Source organism: Otolemur garnettii, unplaced genomic scaffold (assembly GCF_000181295.1).
Source record: "Otolemur garnettii isolate 467f Iridium unplaced genomic scaffold, OtoGar3 scaffold00006, whole genome shotgun sequence".
Classification (NCBI taxonomy): Eukaryota; Metazoa; Chordata; class Mammalia; order Primates; family Galagidae; genus Otolemur; species Otolemur garnettii.
Window position 1 is genome coordinate 25,934,199 of NW_003852401.1, and position 24,470 is coordinate 25,958,668.

Here is a 24,470-nt window from a genome sequence, read left to right on the forward strand (position 1 = left end):
GCTTCGCTCAACTCCCTTTTAGATAGAAGCTTATATCTTAGAATTTTATGTAATAATCTTTCAAAGAAATCGTATTTGCAACCTTATTCCTTGGAATATCAGGCTTAAAAACTTGAGGAGGTACTTACATGGCACATGGGAAATTCCTCTCAGTACTTCACCACCACACTGTATTCTAGACTGTACACGGTATTAGCCAGTTTCGTTACTAAACTTGTTCCTCAGATTTACACGAACATCATTTGCCTCTTTCAATAAATCCATAAATAGATGCTGAAAAAGCATTCAACAAAATACGCTATCTCTTTATGATAAAAACTCTCAATAAACCAGGTATAGAAAAAATATATCTCAAAATAATAAAGGCTGTATATGACAAAACCCACAGCCAACACCATACTGAATGGGGAAAAATGGAAAGCCTTTCCTCTAAGATCTGGAATAAGAGAAAAATGTGCACCTGTACCACTTTTATTCAACATAATACCGCAAGTCCTGGCCAGAAAACTGGACAAGAGAAAGAAATGAGAAGTATACAAATTGGAAAAGAAAAAGTCAAATTAGCCTTGTATGCAGATGACTATCATCTTCAGAAAATAGTAAAACTCTACTTATAAAGTGTTAAAACAGATAAGTGAATTCAGTAAAACTGTAGGATAGAAAAATCAAAAAAATCAGGAGCATTTATATATGCCAACAGTGAACAACAAGTTGAAAAAAATACCAAGACAGCAATCTCATTTACAATAGCTACAAAGATTATAAAACACCTAGCGATCGATTTAACAAAGATGTGAAAGATCTACATAAGGGAAGCTCTGAGAGCCTGTGGGGAAAAACTGACGAGGAAACAAAATAATGGAAAGACAGTCCATGTTCATAGATTGGAAAAATTGATATTAAAATTACAATATTACACATAATCCATCATCAGAGTATCTTCTGGTAACTTCCAATATTGACTCCTACTACCGGAGAGTGGGAGTAATGTTAACCAGCTCTTGGTTATTACGCAACCAAATTACCTAATATAATTCAACACCATTTAGGTTCTTCAAATACAATAGGTAATTTCCTTATTATGAGTAGGGTAGAGGTGGAGAGATATTGCAATTATGGGCCCAGATCTAAATTCAAATCCTACCTGGATACTGATTTTCATTTATGAAATGTAAAAAAGAAAAAAAAAAAAGAGGTTGGGATTTGAGTATTAGGGAAATTTTAAGCTATGTTTGTCCAAACAGGATGAGAACTTCATTCCTTGGGGTAACAGAGTTAAGAAGCTGGAGGAGGTAAATTTCTCATAGAACAAATTAAAATGCAGACATAGCAGAAAAATATGGGAGAAACAACAATAAGTAAATAAATTCATTCAACAAATAAGCGATTTGTTGAATCGCCAGGCACTGTTTTTGGCACTTAGGATACAGCAATGAACAAAGCAAAATACCTACCTACACTCTGCCCTAAAGTAATCTAACTGGAGATCTGTACTTTGGGCCCAAAGAAAATTTAGGTTCACAGTACAGTTAACAGATCAGCTGTACTAACCGCCAGTTCCTTATTCATCTTTTCTGCCTTATTTGGAAGGGGTTCCTATGACAAAATCTGACTCCTTGTGCCTCAAAGTGGACACGATATGTCCAGCCCTTCCACAGACCACAGCCCTTCACTCCCTATTCATATCCACTCTGTACCATGGAAATACATCAGTGTCTTTCCAAGAGTGTGCAAATGTCTATGCTGCTCATGAACAGGATAAAACCATCTCTAAACTACAAATGCTTTCAGCGTCCTGCACCGGCTTTGTTCCAGCTGGGTCTCTGTGACCCGGGCAGCTTTCTGAACACTTAAAAGAGAACTGATGCTTACAAAGTTTCTGTTTTCTTTTCTTTTGTTTGCTTATTGTTTTATTTAATTTCAGATTAATGTGAGGGTACAACTAGGTTAGGATGTTTGCATTTGTTAGGTCAAGTCCCTGCTATAGTTGTGTCCCACCCCTAGAAGGTATCCTCACATTGTGCCCATTATGTGGGAACACACCATCCACCCCCACCATCCTCGCCTTTCCCCTCAGAAAGTTTCTTTCCAGGAAATTTTGGACAATGAACTTTTATGAGATTATAACAACCCAGGATGAAAATCAGCTATTCTGCTACCAAAAAGGGGGGCAACAGATGGTCTGAAGAAGAATACCCAAATGAAAATTAGAATTGTTAAAGTGTCTAATTTATTTTTTTTTAGTTGACCTTCTTTATGTTTTGAATTGACTGCCAAAAAACATAATTTTATGATTCAGTAGAGGTACAATAAGTAGTATTGATCGATTTGCTTTGATTCATCTGTAACAGGCTTAGGAAAAGCAGACTCTAGCAGAAACCTAAGCCTTGATTTTACAAATGACTGTATCAGTGAAGTCTTGCTCTTATGGAACAAGAATTCCCAATGGCAGTAGTTTGTGAGTGAAAATATCAGTGTTTTTGCATGTATTCAAATATTAAGTAATAAAATGTAACAACCACAGATATAAGAAAAGTAGTTTAGTGTAGTTTATCAGGCTTTTTGTTCGTTTCCCATTAAATAAAATGTACAGTTCTTACTTCTTTACGGCTGTAATGGAAAATTTCCCTTTAATTCTCTCTAAGATTGGATTCTTGTGTGACTGTCTCTGATTACTCTTAAAATGATCAGTACTGTTGATGACAAGTTCCAAGGGTGCCTAGGACTCTCACTAAGTAGAAGGGACTCACAGCAGAGCCTCAGGTTCTTTTCCTTATTATTTTTTTTTCTTTTTAAGAGAAAAGTCTTGCTCTGTCATCTGAGGTAGAGAACAGTGGTTTGACGATAGCTTAGTGGAGCCTCGAACTCCTAGGCTCAAGCAATCCTCTTGCCTCAGCCTCCCAAGCAGCTGAGTATACAGGTGCACATCAGCACACCTGGCTAATTTTCAAATTTTCTGTAGAGACAGGGTTTTGCTATGTTGTCTAGGCTGGTCTTGAACTCCTGGCCTGAAGTAATCTTCCCACCTCAGTTTTGAAATTGCTGGGATTACAGACAAGAGCCACTGCACCCAGCTAACCTCAGATTCTTAACCTTAAAAAAGTGGTTCTCCAGGTGTCATCCCCAGAACATCAGCATTATCTTCTGGGAATCTGTTAGAAGTCCAAATTCTCAGGCCCCACCCCAGACCAACTGAATCAGAAACTCTAGGTTTGTGGCCCAGTAATCTGCATTTTGATAACCCTCTAGGTAACTCTGATGCAGGCCAAAAGTTTTCAAAATCACTACCTTTGAATGGCACCTGTAGCTCAAGCCGCTAAGGCGCCAGCCACATACACCAAAGCTCGTGGGTTTGAATCTAACCCAGGCCTTCCAAACAATGGTAACTACAACCAAAAAATAGCTGAGTGTTGTGGTGGGCCCCTGTGGTCTCAGCTGCTTGGGAGGCTGAGGCAAGAGACTCGCTAAAGCCCAGGAGTTGGAGGTTGCTGCAAGCTATGATGTCACTGCCCTCTATCCAGGGTGACAGCTTGAAGTTCTGTCTCAAAAAAAAACTACCTTCAAAAATGGGTTATGTAGGAAAAAATTAAAGCTCTAAGAGCCAAGGATGTCTTCTAATTTTAAGAAAATGGTATTCAGTGATCTAGAAAACAGCTCTCAGGAAGCCTGACTTTGTTTTGTTCACTTATTAAAAAAATATGGAGGCTCGGCGCCTGTGGCTCAAGTGGCTAAGGCGCCAGCCACATACACCTAAGGTGGCGGGTTCGAATTCCTAGCCCGGGCCCGCCAAACAACAATGATGGCTGCAACCAAAAAATGGCCAGGCGTTGTGGCGGGCGCCTGTGGTCCCAGCTACTTGGGAGGCTGAGGCAGGAGACTCGCTTGAGCCCAGAAGTTGGAGGTTGCTGTGAGCGTGATGCCATGGCACTTTACCCAGGGGGATAGCTTGAGGCTCCGTCTCAAAAAAAAAAAAATATATATGGACTGAGTACTCATCATGCATCAGGCTCAGCACCTTGGTGGTAAACAAAATACACTTGGCTCTTGCCTTTTTGAGGCTTACAGGCAGGAATTTTACACACAGAGAGATTATAAATGTATTACATTAAATGCTATCAGGGAGAAAAAAATGCAGATGTTGAGAATAATGGAGTGAACGCCTCAGGATTGAAGTTGAGGGAATACAGATGACAGTGGTTCCTTCATGGTCTCCCTAAGAAAATAATACTGAAGCTAAGACCTGAAGGGTGGGTAGGAGTTAACTAAAGGGCAGGTGGAAAATAAAAATGGCCCAGGAATTAGAACACAATCAGAAATAGACCCACACAAATGTACCCATGTAATTTTTTTTTTTTTTGAAGTTTTTGGCCAGGGCTGAGTTTGAACCTGCCTCCTCCGGCATATGGGACCAGTCCCCCCGCCCCCCCCATCTTGAGCCACAGGTGCCGCCTATTTTTGAGAAAGGAATATAAAACAATTCCAAAAAGTGCTATAACAGACACCTATAGGCAAAGTAACCAATTTTAACCTTCCACCTTCCATAAAAATCAATTCTAAATGAATCAAAGCTTTAAATATAAAACACACACAAAAAAAAACTATAAAACTTTAGAAGAAAACACAGTAGATCTTTAGAACTTAGGGCTTGGAGAAGATTTCTAAATATGACACCAAAAGTAAAAGCCAGTAAAGTAAAAATTGATAAAGTGCTTTTAAAAATTAGTTTTTTTTTCTGTAAAAGAATGGACTGAAAAAGCTCCATGCACTTGAGCAACTGAGTTTATTAAGACAGGGAAAGAGAAGCAGTGTCTGTGGCTCAGTGAGTAGGGCGCTGGCCCCATATACTGAGGGCGGCGGGTTCAAGCCCAGCCCCAGCCGAACTGCAACAAAAAAAATAGCCGGGTGCTGTGGCAGGCGCCTATGGTCCCAGCTACTTGGGAGGCTGAAGCAAGAGAATCACCTAAGCCCAGGAGTTGGAGGTTGCTGTGAGCTGTGACGCCACAGCACTCTACCGAGGGCGATAATGTGAGACTCTGTCTCTTAAAAAAAAAGATAGGGAAAGAGCAGATTGGGCTGAGGTGAGAGATAAGCAGAGGTAAGGTTATAAAATCTGCCTGGCCTCATGGCCCACAATAAGGAAAGTGGGTTTTAAGTGCAAAGTCATTGATGAGTTGAAAACTGATTAACATATAATAAATGATCTTATTTTTAAGTATTGTGGTTATGTTTTTTACTATCTTTAAGGAGTGGTAACTCTGGGTTTTGCTAGTTATACTAACAGGTAGAAAGGAGATTGGAGATTCCAGGGATGGTTTATTCAGACCAGACAGAGAATTTCATCTTGAACATATTCAGCCTCTAAAGTCATCAGCCCTTTGGTTTTATAAAATTTTATTGTCTACTGTTTACAGTAGGAAGATTCTGCCATGCCAAATAGGAATTTCTCAGATTTTCTTGTGTTTTCCCAAGAACAAAGAAGTTCCTACTTAAGAGAAACTGTAAAGGGATGAAGTGCTTAGCCCAGAAGATAATTCACAATTTGCAGACATTTCTCACAATGTTAAACTGTGTTACCAGTATGGAATCTGCACTTCAACTGAAATTGGTTATAAGAAAAGTTGTAGCCAGAGATCAAATTCAGAGATTTTTAAAGATAGAATTAAATCAAAACTATAATGAGCTATCACCTCACAACCATTGGGATGGTCACCATCAAAAACTAACAAGTGTGGATAGGAAGTCCGATCCTTATACACTGTTGGTGGGTCTATGGAATGGTGTAGCAGCTATAGAAAATGTTACGGAGGCTCCTCAAAAACTAAGCAATAGAACTACCATCGGATACAACAATTCCACTTGGGGTGTATACCTAAAAGAACTAAAAAAAAAGAATTTGAAGCTGTATTTGTAACCCCCATATACGCTATAGATTATTCACAACAGCCAAGATGTAGAAGTAACCTGAACATCCACTGACAGTGAATGAAGAAAATGTGGTATGTAACTCTAAGGGAATAAATATTTAGTCTTTTTTTTCCTTTGAGACAGAGTCTCACTATGTCACCCTCAGTAGAGTGCCATGGCATTACAGCTCACAGCAACCTCAAACTCCTATGCTTAAGCGATTCTCTTGCCTCAGCCTCCCAAGTAGCTGGGACTACAGGCACCCACCACAATGCCCAGCTACTTATTGTTGTTGTTGCAGTTGTCATTGTTTAGTTGACCCCAGCAGGGTCTGAACCCGCCAGTCTCAGTGTATGTGGCTGGCGCTGTAACCACTGTGCTACAGGTGCTGAGCCTAAATATTTAATCTTAAAAAGAAAAAATCCTATCATATTCTACAAAATGAAATATGTCAGTCACAAAAAGCTAAATACTGTATGATGCCCATTTATGAGATATCTAAGTAATCAAACTCCTAGAAACAGAAAATAGAATGTGGGAGTGGGAGAATGTAAAGTTAATAATACTGTAACGTGCACTTAAAAATTAAGTCAGTTTTGGGGGGCGCCTGTGGCTCAGTGAGCAGGGTGTCAGCCCCATATAGCGAGGGTGGCGGGTTCGAACCCAGCCCCGGCCAAACTGCAACAACAACAACAAAAATAGCCGGGCGTTGTGGTGGACGCCTGTGGTCCCAGCTACTCAGGAGGCTGAGGCAAGAGAATCACCTAAGCCCAAGAGCTGGAGGTTGCTGTGAGCTGTGATGCCACAGCACTCTACCAAGGGCAACAAAGTGAGACTCTGTCTCTATTAAAAAAAAAAAATCAATTTCAGTTGTGCAAAATGAAAAAAGTTCTAGATACCTGTTAATATAACAATGTGCATTCGTTAATAATACACTTAAAAATTAAGAAGATAAATCTTTGATACATGTTTTTCACCACAAATAAAAAAATCAGAGTTAGCATCGTGGGGCCCAGCCACACTCAAGGTCAAGCTGCCTTCCACATGTCATACAAGCTGTTCTAGCAAATCCTGAATGTTCTTTCCTTCAGCTGAAATGAATCTCACTTAAGCTTTTCCTTTTTTAACACAGGAGATTTAGCACAGTCCCTGCTTTTTTACTGTCAGGGCTTTCCTGCTGAGGGAAGCGCATCACTTTCATGCTTCTTCAAGAGTTCTGCTGACATTCATCCCGTGCACCAGGCAGGCACATACCAGAACACAGGGTGGCAGGAGGGCTGGGAGTGTCTGCCGCAGATGTCATTTAAAAAGAGGTAATGATGAGAATCTTTTTCTTTCTTTTTCTTGAGAGATAGAGTCTCACTTTGTTGCCCTCGGTAGAGTACTATGGAGTCACAGCTCACAGCAACCTGCAACTCCTGGGCTTAGGAAATTCTCTTGCCTCAGCCTCCCAAGTAGCTGGGACTACAGGTGCCCGCCACAACGCCCATCTGTTTTTGTTGCAGTTTGGCTGGGGTTGGGTTTGAACCTGCCACCCTTAGTATATGAGGCTGATGCTCTACTCACTGAGCCACAGGCGCCACTGAGTGATAGACTGACCAATGACAGGCCACGCCCAAGAGGAAGAGCTGTACGCCTTCATCATCATGAACGGCAGAAAGGGGGACTACGGTCCATCTCCACTGTTTTCAAATGATTGGATGCCACAGATGTGTCCCCAGAGGAGCCATTCAAATGCCATCTGGTGAAATGCAACAGGCCAGGGGAAGCAGATGCCATAGCAGGGATGTGAATGCCTCCTCTTCACATGGAGGTCCTCCCTCTCCCTTTCAATCCCACTACACTAGGAAAAGTCCCAGGGAATGGAACCTGCCAAAGAACAGGCTTCACCCAGCTCAGGCTGGAAAGGTTGGACTTAACTTGCCAGGTACAGTGGCTCACGCCTGTAATCCCAACACTCTGGGAGACTGAGGTGGGTAGATTGCTAGAGCTCATAAGTTCAGGACCAGCCTGAGGAAGTGTGAGACCCCATCTCTAAAAAGTAGCCAGGCGTCATGGTGGGTGCCTGCAGTCCCAGCTACCTGAGAGGCTTAGCCAAGAGAATTGCTTCAGCCCAGGAGTTTGAGATTGCTGCGAGCTGTAACTCAACCCAGATGACAAAGTGAGACTCTGTCTCAAAAAAAAAGGCCAGCTGTCTCGTGTGCAGTCTAGACAGCACTAAGGAGCCCAGAGTCATGCAGCTCCAGCAATGAGCACCCCGTTCAGCCTCCTGGGGAAGAACAGCTAAGGGGCAGGATCTGAGTAAAGGAGGAATCTGGAAAGCAAGGTTCTAGATCAAGATCAAGCAAACACTCGGATCCAGTATTAGGTGACTGGTATGCACTCGGAAGTGTGAGAAGTACTGGCTTAGCCCTTACTTTTCCCATCAGGTCTTGAGCTTCCTAACCCATTACCTTTTATCCTGAGGGACCCACAGCAATGGTGACAACCATCCACGACCTACCATAAACGAATTAAATTAAGTCCCTAGGGATGGGAGATCCAGGCAGAAGTATTTTTTTACAGCTCCACCAGGAGATTCCAAGCACTAAGTCTGAGAGTTGCTGTCTTTGCCAGTGGTTCTTACAATGAGGTCCCCAGATCAGCAGCATGGCCATCCCCAGGGAACTTGACAGAAATGCACATTTCATCCTCCCTCCTCTCTTTCTCTCATTCCCCCTCCCCAACTTTGACTATGTAAAAAAATTAACTCAAGAAAACTTCAGGAAATTCTTAGAAGACAGGCATTCTAGTATCTCTTCTGCACAATGTATTTGGCAACTGAGATAAAAATATTTATGTTTTATAAGAATGATTTCAAATTCCCTTAAAATGAGGATGCTGCCAAGGAGAAGGCTTCTAGGAGAGGAAGGCATCCCAGGGTGAAGCATGCAATGGTTGAGTGATACGGTTTAGAGTGGCAAATGAATTCTACTATCTCATGGGTGGCTTGGAAACAAGTGATGCTCTATCAGAGTTTACTTGATAGCAATAGTATTTTCACAAATATGATGATAAAGCATCGCAAGACTCGCTGCAGAGATTCTGATTCAGTGAGTCTGATGTGGAGTTGAAATTTATGTTCTTAACATATATCCCTAAGTGATTCCTATTTTCAGAGAAGCCTGGAAAACACATTGCCTTGCAGGACCCTTATTCTTCAGGCCACTGTTTCTCCAAGTATGGCCCTGGACCACTGGTGCCAGCATCACCTGGGGACTTACTAGAAGTGCATACTCGTGAGCTCTGCCATGTAGAAACTCTTCAGGTAAGCCAATGGTTGGGGTGTTAACAGGTCTTCCAGCTGATCTGAGGGAAGTTTCAAAACTCTTACATCTTTTAAGTGGAAACTACCTGCTCTTATTCAAACACCTAGAAGCACAAAGAAACACTGGATGGCCTTATCTGGGGCCTCAGCCTGTGTCTTTCACATGGAAGAAAAACAGGACAAAGGAATGTGGTGAAGACAGGCTTTGGTCAGAACCATAAAATATCCATGTTGATAGGAGCAGAGTTGCCCTAACTGCAAAAACAGTTGTGCTAACGTGGTGGGAGTTTTAATGAGCATTACACAATTTTACTTTGATCAGAAAAACAATCTAACGATAGTAAACAAAACACTAAGTGTGCACTGTGCTGAGGCTTATTCAGCTTCCTAGTTGCTATACTTTCTCCCTTTTTGTTTGGCAAGAAAATATATTTATTACAAAAGTATGAAAACTGTGTCATAGTTCCATTATCTCTAAACGTAAGAAAGCTATGTGCAAACTTGGGGAGTGCAAGGCACAGGACATGTGTGACAGAGGGACAGGCTTTAGAGGGCTCTTGAAACCTCCAAAATCAAACACAAAGTTTTAAGATTTCTCAGCCAACACGCATTGTTCAAGGGAGAGGTTTTGCAGACTTTATTATCTACCCCAAAGAGAGCAGACCCAAGGGTCATCGACGACCCTTGAGTTTCCACGTATTTAAGAGGACACAGATCTAGACAAAAGACCTAACAATTCAGTGTTTATGATATGAAAGAAAAGCCATTCTCTTACCTAGAAATTTTTTCTCTGTCCTTAAAAACTGCTTGTGAGAATTGGGGCCCATCCACCACAGCACAGCCCGGAGATATGCAAAGTAGCAGCACTAGATAGACCAGGCGCCTGGGAACCACATTTCATTTCAACTTGGCCTTGAACCACCTCCACCACTCTGGGAAAAGTTACTTAAACGGACATCTATGATTATGCTTTTCTAAATCATGGCTCAAGGGGAACATAAGGCTCCCTTGGGCAATGTTGCTAAATACAGACAGACTGTATGGGAGGCTGTGTATGGGTCAGCAGGACACAGATCTCACCCAATGGGCCCCAACTGCCTCTGGACACTCCTCTGGCACAGCTGTGATTAGTCAGACAATTCCCACCAGTTAACACCAAAAGAGATGCTGAAATACCCGGACTCTGGTTTCTTTTCTAAGTCAACTCCCAGAGTGGCGGCTGTTTTCCCACCCCTTTCCAAGTAAGTTTTCTATGCCCCTGTATCTAACAGTACTGAAAATTCAACAATAAAGTGTAAAAGAGACAGGGAAAAATCAGCTGTAGTTCCACTACTAGAAACATCCTAATTCTTCCTTGTGCTTATATTAATATAAATGGATGTACATATGTGTTTTCCCCAAATATGTCATTTTATAACTTTTAATTTTATATACAGTCATCTTTTGAAGACAGTAACTACATCACTTTTTAAGGATGCACAATATTCTCTTTCATATTTGTACCACATTTTGTTTGACTATATTTAGGTTGCTTCCAAATTTTTCACATTGCAAACACTTTGATGAACATACTTTTACATATACTAATAGCCTGTGTACTTATACAATAATTCCCTATAGGTAAATCCCATGAGGTGGGTTTGCTGCATGAAAAAATACAGACTACATATTCTGATGGATAATGTCAGTTGTCCTCGAGAGAGGAAGTATCAATTTATACTCTCACCAAAACCTTGTGGGAGGGCCAGTTAAGCTGGATTCCATTTCTAAATTTATTGCTTAGAATACAATAAACACATCCTCAAAACAATGTACCAAAAATATCTGCACACTATTACTGTGTTTTCCTTAAGTTTGACTTTAATACAGTAATTTTAGTTGTTCCACATGGATTCTGTGCTTATTCTCCATCTTTGGCTCAGAGCAATTTACATTTTATAAAACGTAAACCCTGCACACAATGTTAGCTTTATGGAGACAAATTTATAGATAATTTTTAATTCTGTCATCTGCAAGTGTAAGAATTAGTAATCCTTGACTTAGAGCGATTCATTATATTATATAATCAGAACAGAGATGTAAACAAATTCCAGGCTTCTTTTCTAAGACTGAAGAAGTCGTTATAGGGAACACACTTAAGGAAAGAACACAGCTGGACCCAAGGTACCTTCTAGAACAAGCATCCCTTTATCCTCTCAACAGAGGATGCATTTAATGCACAATTCTCATCCCCCTGTCCCTGCACACCCCCCCCAAGCAGATGCTTAAGCAAAACACTGGTAAACCACAGAAGAAATTTCTAGCAACTGCTGCCACTATGAGGTCAAATTTCTTAAACCAGTATGCTAGCAGCAGAAATGAATAAAGCTAACTATGGATTATACACAAAGATGGAAAAATTTTCAGAAATGTTGAAGCCATGAAACAAAATAAAAATTTTTTTAAAGGAAGAGACCAAGGAATGTAGGGGAAAATATAAAACATACATATGTTTTAACACACACTTATTTTGCAGGTGCCCTTATAGAAATAAAACCTCACTCTTAAAGACATTTGTATTATATTTAGTGTTGTACAATCATCAAATTCTTAGCCACGATGCTTTAAATTATCAAAGGGGCTCTGAAAACCCCCTAAAATCTAAATTCTTCTTTCTGTGTAGATGAGGATGCTTTGTGAAATGACGAAGGTTAAGGAGCCAGAATAGAGTCACATCAACTAGTTAGTGGGGGTCCTGTAGGTCTATTTAGAGGTGCTAAGAAGGCACCTAACAGCTTTTTTCCTATGATGGAACCGGGAGGGAATGGAACTTTCCTTTCTAAATTTCCTCTAATTTCCTATTTTCTTTGTCTTCCATCCCTCTCCACTCCTTTCCTTATAGTCCTTAATAGATGTGAAATGAGCCAGTTACTGGAATTACAAACCCATGGAATGTATATTTCCTTATTCTTTTTTTTTTTTTTGAGACAGAGTTTCATTTTGTCACCCTCGGTAGAGGGCCATGGTGTCATAGATCACAGCAACCTCAAACTCTTGGGCTCAAGTGATTCTTTGGCCTCAGCCTCCTGAGCAGCTGGAATGTCAGGCACCCATCACATGCCCAGATATTTTTAAGAAATGGGGTCTCGCTATGGCTCAGGCTGGTCTCAAACTCCTGAGCTCAAGCAATCCACCCACCTCAGCTTCCCAAAATCTAGTATTACAGGTGTTGAGCCACTGCACCTGGCCTCTTTATTCATTTCATAAGCAGAAACACTGGGACTCTGTAGGGCAGGCGTCCTCAAACTACGGCCTGCAGGCCACATGCAGCCCTGCCTAGGACATTTATCAGGCCCGCAGGGTGTTTTTGCTGCTGCTGCTGCCTGTCCTGCTTAGTAGCCGACTGTCTCAGGGCTGGCAGTCTGGCCCTCCAACGGTCTGAGAGACAGTGAACTGGCCCCCTGTTTAAAAAGTTTGAGGACCCTTGCTATAGGGGATACCTGAAGCTTTTTTAGAGACTGAGAACAATATTTAAGATCCAACTGTCTGTGCAGCCCCTCTCACTCTAACCTCAGCTATCTCAATAGTTGAGGGTCTCACTTGTGCCACTCCTCCTTGCCTGTGGTGCAAAGGTGACATCCAGAGTCAGAGCTAGGTGAAGCACATGTTTCCTAACAACCCACTACCGAAGTTGTGGCCTGTGGTCCAGCAGCACCCACTGGCAACCTCTCGAGCTGGTCGGAGTGCACAGTCTCAGGCTCCCACCTCAGACACACTCAGTCAGAGCCTGCGTAGCAAGAGTCCCACACTGAAGCATGAGAAGCACCGTTTTAGTAGAGATGTCACTTTTATGTCCCTTTTCCCTTCCTAAAGAGTAAAACTGCCCCATTTTATTGATTTTTCTTTATTTCTTTCCCTTTTACTTTGCAAGACTTAAATCATACACACTTCTTTGGGGCTACTAAGCACAGAGACAGACCCCAAACTCCAACAGAGCTCTCAAAAGAGAAAGGCAGATTAATTTGATTTTAAGAAAGAGTAACTTGCACTGAACTTTTTCCAAAAAGCCCTGCAATGAGAATATCGGGACCGCAGATAATAAAATAGTAAAATATGCCTTCAACCATGACACACATTTCATATTCATGCCAAGTGGAAGGGACAATTTTATTCTACTATCCTGGGGATTGTAAGCAGTCACACAAAGTGGCACCTTCTTTGCTATGAAAAACAAAGGACTGCAGAATTTCCTCTTTTTCAGCTTTTGGACCTCTCAATCCTACCTTGAGAGGGTAGGGCAAGGCAGAGATGCTGCAAGGTGGGTTTGTCCCACCAGGCTGCATCCTACCGCTATCCCCATGGGCACACCAAGGGCACTGCATAGCTGGGGAGGCTGTGATAGGCAGGTGTTACACCTCCTTTGCTTGGCTGCCATGGGTGAATGATGGTGAAAACCAGATCAATACCAACTTAATGCATATGCTCACAATGAATGAAAACTCTGATAGGTCTTTAAGAAGCAATGTCCATCTTCAAGCTCCAACAAGCTACACTGGAGTGAAAACTGGCGAAGTGTCAAAGCCACGGCTCTGTGCCAGAGTGAACAAGCACATGCTTTAATCTTCACAGCCCATTAGGAAACCTGCTGTGGTGTGTAGCTATAATCAGACACTACTGATTTAAACCTGTAAGTTGCATTCTAGGATATTACAGATGAAATCCGCACTCTGTTAAGTCATGCTCAGTGGCTGATGTCAGTTATCACAGATCTTCACATTTGCACGAATTTGCTGACTCCTCATTGAATTTTCTTCTCTGCCGTGACCAGGGTGACCAGGTAACTTAAGGTCCAAATTAGGATACCTTTCAGTTTACAATGCTGAATAGATAGGATGCCGGGACAACACATATGAACTAAAACTGTCCCAGGAAAACTAGGACACATAATTTCTCTATCTTTAAAGAACTAATGGAAAAAATGAAGGGTGAAGAACAAATAGAAATACTATGCTATAAGGACCCAACTATAAAACAGGCATCTTATGTTTATTCCCCTGCCAGGAGGCTCAATGCATTCTGAGTAAGGAGACAGAGTAAAAACACACTGTGGGTACCAAGAAAATGCTGACAATGAAGTGAGATGTCCCGTTCTCAGTGTCAACACCACTTAGTATAAATACCAAAGAAATGATAGCTGGAAGGAGAGCCTCCTAATAATACAATTTCCACCATTCTCATTGGGACGAGACTTGACACTGAGGTGCACCATTTCCCTCAATTTAACCAGATTCTCATCCCTGAATTACCTATAGCATTTGAGGATAAAAATTCTCCCAGCTTCTAATTAAACCAAACTTGGCTGTTGACAGATATATCCACAGCTTTACAATTTTACAGTGTTATCACATGCATTACCTTAGCTAAGCGCCAAAACAGCTTCATGAAATACTTTTCCCCATAAAAGATAAGGAAACTAAAATAGAGTAAAGTGAGCTTCCACTGGCATGTGACACTGTGACAACTGTGGCTTTTGTTCCAATCCTGTTGCTTTTCCTCTTTCCCACTGGGCTTTAAGCTTTGCAAGTGCAATGATTATGTTGCCTTAGTTTTCTGAGTACCTAAAAACTAGGTACTCAGTTTTGAGTACTGTACTCAAAAGCCTAGGATTCCCAATATTCAAAATGATTTTTAATTGAACTAATTCAAAATTATTTTTTGAATGAGGGGATAAATTCCTTAAGAAAAGGAATTGGGGTGGCGCCTATAGCTCAGTGGGTAGGGCGCCAGTCACATATACCCAGGCTGGCAGGTTCGAACCCGGCCTGGGCCACCTAAACAACGACAATTGCAATAAAAAAACAGCTGGGCGTTGAGGCAGGTGCCTGTAGTCCCACCTACTTGGGAGGCTGAGGCAAGAGAATCGCTTAAGCCTGAGAGCTGGAGGTTGGTGTGAGCTGTGACATACAGCACTCTACGAAGGATGACATAGTGGGACTCTGTCTCCAAAAAAAAAAAAAAGAAAAGAAAAAAATAGAAAAGGAATTGATACATTTTTATTTCTCTGTTTATGTTTTCACTTAATCACCAGAGAAGGCAAATTTTATAAAAACTGCATATTTTCTAAAAATACTGAGATGGTGCTATTAAAGATAGATAAAAGAAACAAGAACTTACTACCACATAGTTAGTACAGCTTAAAGGAAAAGAACACCTATAAATGGTGGTCTCTATCTACAGATTATCTATGTGTAAGGTAATTGTGAGTGTTGTAATATATTGAATCACCCAGGTCTTTTCATTTTCAACCTGATTTTCTTGGACTTTAAAAGCATCTCTATGAAAAACACTTTTCCAAAACTACCCGCCAAACAACTTGTATAAGGAGATCTCAATTTCATATCTCTGCTATATATAAATGTGAGCCAGAAGAAGAACTGAGGTTGCTTAGTATTTGTTGTTCTGAATCAACAAGGAAAAAATAGCTTGAAGCATAGATGAGAGAGAGGCGAGAACTCTCCCTACCACTCCAAATAAGGCTTCTCCTCATTTGACACTGAGGAGTCTCACCATGTTAAGAGTTTTCTCCCTAAGATAAACTAGAGTGATTTTTGTAAAAAAGAGGAGGGTTAAATTTATATTTGTAAAATGAAAGAATATGAACACTAAGAAAATACACTTGTTTTTTGCAGTTTTCAGTAGTTTGGAACCGGAGCAAAGCTAAAAATAAATCCTAGCTATGATGGATTAAATCTCATGGAAAGGCTGAAAAGGGAACCAAAAGAGAGATAAAGTGACAGTGTCTTCATAAACTTGTTATTTTATTACTTCTCAATATTTTATAAATATAATAACAGTATCATACAGCATACTTACTTATAATGCCAAGAAATACTATAATACATCACTATGTAATAATTCCATATCTTATCCAGAGCTTAGGTGTCTAGCCACAATAATTAGAATACTAACGAGAACAGTAAATAATCCAATAAGTAAACTATCAAAAGTAACATCTACAAGGCCAGGCATTAGTGGCCTCTAATCCTAGCACTCTGGGAGGCCACGGTGAGTGGTTTGCTTGAGCTCAGCAGTTCCAGACCAGCCTGAGAAAGAGAAGCAAGACCCTGTCTCTACCAAAACCTAGCCCAGCATTGTTGAGGGCACCTGTAGCCCCAGCTACTCAGGAGGCTGAGGCAAGAGGATTGCTTGAGCCATGAGTTTGAGGCTGTCACACAACAGCCCTCCACCAAGAGTGAAAAAATGAGACTCTGTCTCAAAAAAGCAGAAATGGGCCTGGTGTGATGGCTCTTACCTGTAATCCTGACACTTTGGGAGGGTGAGGAGGGAGAATCACTTGAGTCCAAGAGTTTGAGGTCAGCCTGGGCAAAAAAATGAGATCCCATTTCTACAAAAAACGTAAAAAATTATCTGAGGAAGGACAATCACTTGAGCCCAAATATACCACTACACTTCAGCTTGGGTGACAGAGCAAGATCTTCTGTCTAAAATCTACACAAATAACAAGTAATAAAAATAAAGTCTAATCATTTCAAAAAAAAAATTCAAAAGAAGATTACTAAGTGAGAGAAAGACAGAGAAAACTTAAGGAGACAAATCTTGTACTCTTTGGAAAGCTCAGCCATCCAGGACAGCTTAACTTCTGATGGAAAAATATAATCTACATTTTTACTACAATTTAACTTTTAAACATTTTTCTGTCTCTTTATGGTACCTGCTGATAGCCCTATTTTCCAAAGATCTGCATTCAGTGTCAAAATAGGTCTCCTAAACAAACTTGGAAAACTTCTGGGAGGAAGGGAAGGGTGAAGTACAACTTTAATAGATGTCTGTTCTGCCCGGAATGTCAGCTCCACGGGTCCATCATGCCTTAGACCTCCTCTTCAGTAATGTTTGTTCAAATAAACTTTTTAATTTGTGGCTAAATCGTGAAATAATTTTTTAACCCTTCACCTTGTTCTTGTTGTATAGACCAGTGAGTGAGTGTGTGTGTGTGTTAAACAATAGGGATTTAATTTCTTAAAAGCATGACTTCTCTTATTTCGCTGATTATTAACTTTAGGCATAATTCTTGAACTCTTAAACATTTCGGAGTAAAACTCAATTCCCTTTTGCCCAGGTTAATGGTAATTTAATGCTTCTTCTCAAAAGAATAGCACAAACACACACAGAAATCAAAGGTACTTATCTTGATTGAAACCTTAGTGCCCACATCAATTTAAAAATCTGTGCTTTGTTTAACTGCTTTCCCAGATGACAATACAGCTTAGTTTCGAGACCTGCAGGGCCAAGATCCACTCTACTTCTGTACCCTCTGTTACAGAGGTTAAAACACTAGCTTTACCACATTACTGGCATTCTGCTGCATAGAGAATAATCAAAGCAATTACTGCATCAGGAAGAAAGATGCATGTCCTATGTAAAAGCACCTCACACACTGCACTAGAATACACCTTCTTCTATATGCAAAACCAATCAAAATCAAGTTCAGTTCATCTATATTAAAAACTTTTAAACCAAATCCTCATGGGAGACAGCCCCTAGAGTATGGACCAAAATTTTTGGTGGACGATTAATTAAACGAACTGAAAAAGGGATTGCAAAAAGTTATCTTATTTTGCAAAAGAAACATTTAAGTTAAATAATATTGAAAGTTGTTTTGAAATGGGAAATAACAGATTTTACAACAAACGCAGTGAAAGTTAATAATCAAAAAGATATGTGAAGGCGGTGGCTTTTGAACAGTTTATGCAAGTTACAAACTTTCTTACAGAAAATGCAAACACATACTGCCCCCCAAGCCCCCTGAAAAAACTTGCATGAGATTTCAAAGGAAGATGGAGGTAGAGGAGTGTCACTCTGCACCCACAACAGATCCTTGGTTTTAAAGCATAAGATATTTCCAGATTCGGATCTATCCAGACATTTTGAAATACCCTATCCTATTTTTTATGATTCTAAATAGGCCATTTAATTTGTTTACAGAAAGGTTCCTAACATATTATGGAGCTACAAAGTAGAAGAAAAAAGATATTTATTCCATAGTAAATATGCATTTTAGAAAATCTTCTAGAACAGGGATACGGATACTTACCCTCGCCCTCACTTCAACACCGGCTTTACAGAGAGGAAAGGCTGCCAAGAACAGGCACAAAAATAAAACTCTCAAAATACCAAAAGGAAGTACTAACTTTCTTCCATCTATAGCAGCAGCTCACCAGATGGGAGAAAATAAAAGGTGACGGGAACCTATTTACTGTGAAGAACATAGAAATTAATTTGCCTCCAGAAATGGAAATAAGTTTTAAATAATAATTACCTGCCACAAAAACAGTTCTTGTCTAGCTCAAATTTCTCTCCCACTCAAAGATGGAGACTTCTATAGCTGCCAATTCATAGAAATGTAAACCATCTGCCTCAAAAAAGTAGAAATGGGCCTGATGTGATGGTATTCTGGTGGCTGAGTATATCCAAGAACCCAGCATTGATTTTTTTTCTACAGGAAATTTACAAAAGTAAGTTTAAAGAACTACTGAGATTAGCAAATCAAATACTTGTTCAAAACCAGGCCCGCCAACCAAGCTCCACTCTCATTCAGTTTGCCAAGGGTGAATCAATTTAGAGAAGTTGCTGTAAAAATGATGTCTCTCTTTTGAGGTTAGGGGAGATGAGGAAAGGCTCTTTGCATGTGACCCTCAAAGAGAAAAGCTGTGCCTTTCCACCACACAAGTAGGGTGGCTTATTGTGTGGTATTCTACAGACCCATTTACTCCAGGGCCTTTCCACTATTATGGCACAGTTCATAGAGCCAAACTTACTCCACTTTGCTAAGGGCTTTCAATAATAGTAAGCTTAGCTGAAAGCTGCAGAGTTTAGCAAAAACTGCAAAACCTATGAAACCACAGCTCCCCTTTATAAGCACTCCCCTTACCCTAGAGCTCTAATTTTATAGGTGTTTACTCTTGTCAAATTCAGCTTGCATTAAGGACTCCTCCCTCCCCTACCTAAGCACCTTATAAAAAGTTTCTACCCTGCTTCTGGGGGCCGAGAGACTTTGAGTCATGAGCCCTGGCTGAACAATAAAGGACCCTTGCTTAATTTGGGGAAAAAAAAAAAAAAGCCAGAGAACACAACCAGGTAAAGAGGTCAAAAATCTAGCAGCTGCTGTATCAGTAGTAAACTGATTAACCCATTGAAAAATCCAAGCCCAGGGCAGTGCCTGTGGTTCAGTGAGTAGGGCTCCGTCCCCATATACGGAGGGTGGCAGGTTTAAACCTGACCCCAACCAAACTGCAATAAAAAATAGCCGGGCATTATGGCAGGTGCCTATAGTCCCAGCTACTCGGGAGGCTGAGGCAACAGAATTGCCTAAGCCCAGGAGTTGGAGGTCGCTGTGAGCTGTGATGCCACAGCACTCTACTGAGGAAAAGAAAGGAAGAAAAATCCAAGACCACAATTCATCTGAGTTTAAACTTCTTGAACTTGGTATCCTAGTCTCAATAAAAACAAAGTATACCCATAGAGACAGAAAGCAAATAAATGGTTGCCTAGGGCTTGGGGTGGGAGGTTGGCAAGAAATGGGCTTATGAATGCCAAATATTAATAGATATGGGTATTCTTTGGGGAGTGATGAAAGTAGTCTAATAGTGTTTGTGGTGATGCTTGCACAATTATGTGAATTTACTAAAAACCATTTAATTCCAGCTCTCTGGAAGGTCGAGTCAGGTGAATTGCTTGAGCTCATGAGTTCAAGACCAGCCTGAGCAAGATCAAGAACTCATCTCTAAAAAAAGGTAGCCAGGTGTTGTGGCAGGAACCTATAGCCCCAGCTACTTGGGAGGCTAAGACAAGAGGACTGCCTGAGCCCAAGAGTATGAGGTTGCTGTGAACTATGACACCACAGCACTCTATCCAGGGTGACAAAGTAAGACTCTGTCTCAAAAATAAATAAATAAAATAAAATACCATTTAATTGTACCCCTTAAATGGGTGGATCGTATGGTTTGTGAATTATACCTTAATAAAGATGTCATTAAAACCCCCCAAATGTATGAATTTTCTTGATCATTAAGATCAGGGTGAGTTGGCAGAAGAAGGTCAAGGTAGAATAAAAAGGTATTAGAAGAAATGGCAAGGGCTTGGTGCTCACAGCATAGTGGTTACGGCGCAAGTCACATACACTGAGGCTGGTGGATTTGAAACCTGCCCGGGGCCTGCTAAACAACAATGATAACTGCAACAAAAAATAGCCAGGCATTGTGGAGGGCGCCTATAGTTCCAGCTACTCAGGAGGATGAGGCAAAAGAATCACGTAAGCCCAAGAGTTTGAGGTTGCTGTGATGCCACAGCACTCTACTGAGGGTGACATAGACTCTGTCTCCAAAAAAAAGAAAAGATGAAATAGCAAGAATGTAAGATGTAAGACAGGTAGAGAAAGCTTCACGGGGGCCTTTCTCATGGACTTTTTCCTCCATCAATCAAGGGCACAGGCTTAGCTTCCATGCAGTTAGGATCTGAGGATGCTTCTGTTCTGAGTTCCTTAAGTGCAGGGCCACATGCCTTAAAATTCTCTGGAATCCCAGTGATTAGTACAACAGCCTGAACTTTGGAGCAGCTCCCTTTATGTGCTGGCGATGATCTGATCAGCCAGGTTTCACAAAATAAACCCATCTCTTGGAAAAGATACACAAGATACTGAGAAAAGGAAGGATTCCAAGAGGGAGGTTGTACTTTACTTCCAATGACCAAAGCAAACATCTGATAAGGAGTATTCTAACTTAGGAAATAATGAGGTAAAAGACTGTCATTTGTTTATCTGACAAAGACAGAGGATCCACACACATCCCAGACTGCCTTTGAACATACTCTACACATCTAACTGCATTCATTATCACTTCCATGGGGAACCTGGTTTCTTAAAGCTGAATTTCTCACCATCATAGGGCTTTCCCCCAAATAGGATTACCCTCTTTGGGCATGAAGTACACTGGCTGTAAATGGGAAAATTGGTTTGGGCTATCAACGTGGCTTTTGGCAACATCTATTAAAAAACTGACATCAAAATTTAGCACTCCCTTTTTAAATTTTTGCTGAATAGGCAGATATTTAGAAATGCTGACATGTGCCTCAAAAAGGAGCTTCCACGCAGAGGGACTAGCCCTGCCTGAGCACTTGGGATGAGAGCCTTTGGTTTCTTTTCTTTTCTTTTTTTTTTTTTGGAGACAGAGCCTCAAGCTGTCCCCCTAGTTAGAGTGCTGTGGCCTCATATCTCACAGCAACCTCCAACTTCTGGGCTCAAGTGAGTCTCCTGTCTCCGCCTCCCAAGTAGCTGGGACTACAGGCCCCCGCCACAATGCCTGGCTATTTTTTAGTTGCAGCGATCATTGTTGTTTGGCGGGCTGGGCTGGACTCGAACCCGCAACCTTACATGTATGTGGCTAGTGCCTTAGACACTTGAGCCACAGGCACCGAGCTGAGCCTTCGGTTTCTTAACTCAGATAAGGAGATACTCTTTCATGAAGCTGAAAACAGTGAGATCTGGGAAATGGCTATGGTCTGTTTGGGGCCCCTTCATCATTATGTTGAAACCTTCTCTCTAGGAGAAGGTATTACAAGTGGATTCTCTGGAAGGTGACTAGGTCATAAGGGTGGAGCCCTCATGAATAGAATTAGTGCCATTATGTAAGCAGCTGAGAAGTGTGTGAGTCCTTTTGCCCTTCTGTCATGGGAGGACACAGGACAGACCTCACTAGACACCAAATCTGCCAGCATTTTGATCTTGGACTTCCCAGCCTGCAGAACTGTGAGCACATTTGTACTGTTTATAAATTACCCAGTCTAGGGCATTTTGTTATAGCAGCCTGAACTGGCTACGACAGAGACCTTAGCTGGGGTCTGAGACATACACTGAAGACAGATGGCGTGACACTGTTAGGTAAATCATTCAAGATCAAATCTACGTGTACCAAAAAAGTAAGCTCTAGTCACACTGATTATTGCCAATGATAAAGAGAAAATTAAAGGGAAGGTGTATATTTCAGTGAAATAGGGTGGAATGTAATTCCAGCTAAAGCAAAATGATACCTTTGAAGAGACTTGTTGAAGCCTGGTGAAACAAAGCGTTTAGCATCAGATTGGCAGAAGGGTGTCTTAAGAGTGTTTTTATGGGATTCCTGTAGAAATGTGGAACTTACATTGAGATGTAGTTTTCTTAATGTACTATGCATTTTATGAAGTGCCTAAATCATTAGCTTTGTTCAAGTGAATGTACTAAAAGGCATAAAGTAAATGTAGTCAAATCCATGTACTTAGCCTTAGGTTAAAAGGAATAAGCTGCCCCTAAGTTGTGGACAGTGGGATGCCCCTTTTTGTCTGTTTCTGGCAATAACACAGTTATACTGAATGGCAGAGAGACAATCACTCTGTAAAGGAGTCAGAAGAGAAAATTTCAATCCATTAACTGAGGACCAGAGGAATCTGCAGAAGAGAGTTATAAAGAGTTCTTCTTCAATGGCAGGTATCACATTTAACAACAAAGTCAATCTATCTCAAAAGAACGGACAATCAGTTTGCCCAGAATTTGGGAGATAAAGAGCCATTGTTTTCTTTGCCAAACATTCTGCCTATAATTTTGACAAGACACACTGGAATACTTTACAGAGCTGGGGCTAACACTGAGCCCCAACAGCCAGGAAATTGAGATTTGTCTGAGACGGTTTATATGCTTATCCTGAACAAAAGCAGAATATCCCCGACAAAGCAGAAGAGAAGGGATGACATTTATCTTCTTGAAAAACAAGACGATGCCAAGAGAGCAAAACCTCAGGAAATGTACAGGAAGAGGAGAAAGTCGGAGTTGCTAACATGGTTCAAGTGAGATTTCAGCCGCTTCATCGGCACTACAGGTGGAAACACAGCAGGAGCGGAGCCCAATTTAGGGAACTCCCTATTTCCATCTAATTAAGTCTTGTTTGTAACTAGTCTTTGACATAGACGGTGGGTTTATCATCCTACTTTTGTTTTCAGACAGGGATAGGAGACTAACATACTTTTTCATATTCCTGGTCTGCCAATAAAATTTTGGGAACTGGAGGATTCTAGGATTCAATGTATTAAGATGTTTAAGAAGTTGATAAAAAGCCTCAAACAATTATAGAGTAGGCAAAAAAGAACCATACTTCTTGAATGAGCCAAGTCTTAATCTACCATTAAACATGGAGAGCACATAGCTAAATCAACTTGCCCATTACTATTGTCTAAATGTCCCCTAAAAAACTTAAATTGAAACTTAAGCTCCAATGTAGCAGTATTGAGAGAGGTGAGGCCATTGGGAGGTGACTACACCATAAGGACTCTGCTCTCATGAATGAATTAATCCACTCACAGACTAATAAATTAATGGATTAACAGGAGGAGAACTGGTGGCTTTCTAAGAGGAAGAGAGCCCCGAGCTAGCACCTGACCATTAAGGCTCGGCCAGCAAGAAAGCTCTTACCAGATACAGCCCCTTGACTTTGGACTTGTCATCCACCATAACTATAAGAAATTTTTCTTTATAAATTACCCATTTACAAGCAACAGAAAATAGACTAAGAGACAGCTCAATGACAGTTCTGCTCACGTATCTTAATGATTATCTTTGGTCAGAACTTCTGAGTCTTCACTGTCAGTTTCCCTCCATCAATACATAGTATCATGTATGTGACACTTGGCGCTTCCGCCGTCATTCTACCACCACACAGAGCCACACAAGCTCATGGTGGATGGCAGAGAGGAATGACAGAACAGGAGACTCTGATGATATCCCTAAACCATGGAATTCATCAACCCCAAGAGCTGCTTTTATGATTTATGAAAAATATCCACTCTTGGCTCAGTGCCTATAACTTAGTGAGTAGGGCGCTAGCCATACACACCAACACTGACGGGTTCAAGCCTGGCCCAGGCCTGCTAAAGAACAATGACAACTGCAACGAAAAAATAGCCAGGCGTTGTGGCGGGTACCTGTAGCCCCAGGTACTTGGGAGGCTGAGACAAGAGAATCTCTTAAGTCCACAGAGTTTGAGGTTGCTATGAGCTGTGACGCCATAGCACTCTACCAAGGGTGACATGCTAAGACTCTGTCTATAAAAAATAAATAAATAGAAAAATATCAACTATCCTTACGCTTGAGAGGCAATGTCCCACATGCCCTAATTTAAGAAAATTTAAGAATTCCTTTTAAAATCTATTATATATTGAGGGTCTCACATGAAATACTCTT

At 41.0% G+C, this 24,470-nt stretch overlaps 1 protein-coding gene across 2 annotated transcripts in view; it reads right to left on the bottom strand.

The window, feature by feature from the left end:
- KANK1 (KN motif and ankyrin repeat domains 1) overlaps nucleotides 1-24,470 on the bottom strand; it is a 133,370-nt gene that overhangs the window by 63,869 nt on the left and 45,031 nt on the right. The window lies entirely within an intron of this gene.